We start from the raw sequence: 1,579 nt of genomic DNA, 5'->3' as shown, positions 1-1,579 counted from the left end.
AGCAGGTTTGCTCACAAGTTCTTTTTAGAATCACCTGTAGAACAAGGATAAAATATGGAGGAGAATTATCAATGGCTAAGGCTCCTTCTTGCTTGTTCAGAAGAATAAATAGAAGAATAACAGCTTGATCAAGGAAGGAATTATATGTTTTGTGGCACTGAGAAACCTCAAACTCCCTCATGGCAGAGAATTTTCATTAAAGCACATTGTCAGAAAACAGCCTGTATTTATCCAGATCATAACGTTGTTACAAATTTCACTGCCTTTGTAGCTTTAAACCAAAATGGGGTTATCTAACCAGAACTGCAGGTGGAAAAAGTTGATTGCTTCTTTAAAGTCTACTTCCATAAAAAGAAACAAACAAATTTCAGGGGGGAAAAAAAAAAAAGAGAAAGACTCTGGGAGGACACGTGCGTGGCTGGAATCCACGATGACACAACAGAGCATGACTACGTTCAGAGTACTCGGGCAGTCACGGCCCCCAGGCTGAAATGAGGAGCAGGCTGGACTCATCAAACAGATTCAGCCAGTGGGTCAAATTCTTCTCTTGGTGTTAGCTCGAGGCCTGGGTTCACTGCTCCTCCTGGAAATTTCTCTTTGAAGTATGCAGTTACTGCTTGGCTGGCGAAGAACCTGCCAGGGTACCAGAAAATTTCCTTTTGTCCAAAATCGGAGTATTCCATAAACAATTATCAACTTAAGAGAATATTGCCTGAAGTGGGATTCCTGGTCAAATCAGACAGTGAGGAACTGTCTGACTGGTGCAAGTAGGTGAAGCCATATTGGCAATACCAGCACTGATACATGGTTGCTTCCAGCAAAAGCTGTCCAGGGTTATACTCGAGATAAGAGAATTCCCCATCCTGTGATTTGCCAGTTAAAAAAAGCAGAGGTCTTGGTTTGTCAGTGAAGGAGAACGCAAGTGCAGAAGAAACATCCCTGCCATGAATTAGCGGGGAGGTTGTAAAAGAGCGACGGTGTCTGTTGTCAGAACTGTGAGAACGTGGACAGATTGTTCTTCCCCCCTGCAGTTGCTGCCAGAGTGTGAGTGGTTCCCAGCAGAGTTAATTTTCTTCGCAGTAGCTGGTGCGGGGCCATGGTCTGGAATTGTGCTGGATGTGAGTAGCTGGGGGTGCACAAGGAGCTGGGAGGGGCCACAGCTGGGACAGCTGTCCCCAAGTGACCACAGGGATATTCCAGACCACGTGACATCATGCTCAGCATATAGACCTGGGGGAAGAAGGAAGGGAGGATGTTTGGAGTGATGGTGTTTGACTTCCCAAGTCACTGCTACATATGGTGGAGCCTGGCTTTCCTGGCGATGGCTGAACTCCTGCCTGTCCGTGGGAAGTGGGGAATGAATTCCTTCTGCTGTGCTTGAGTGCACGGCTTTTGCTTTACCTGTTAAACCATCTTTATCTCAAACCATGAGTTTTCTCCCTTTCACCCTTCCAATTCTCTCCCCCACCCTACCGGGGGCAGTGAACAAACAGCTGGGTGGGGCTTGGTTGCCATCTGGAGTTCAACCACCACAAGCATTAATCCTCTCCCTGCAACTGCTGTGCAAGGGCTATGGGAT

This window comes from Buceros rhinoceros, unplaced genomic scaffold (genome assembly GCF_000710305.1).
Source record: "Buceros rhinoceros silvestris isolate BGI_N320 unplaced genomic scaffold, ASM71030v1 scaffold3972, whole genome shotgun sequence".
Classification (NCBI taxonomy): Eukaryota; Metazoa; Chordata; class Aves; order Bucerotiformes; family Bucerotidae; genus Buceros; species Buceros rhinoceros.
Note: the sequence above shows the minus strand (reverse complement) of the source record.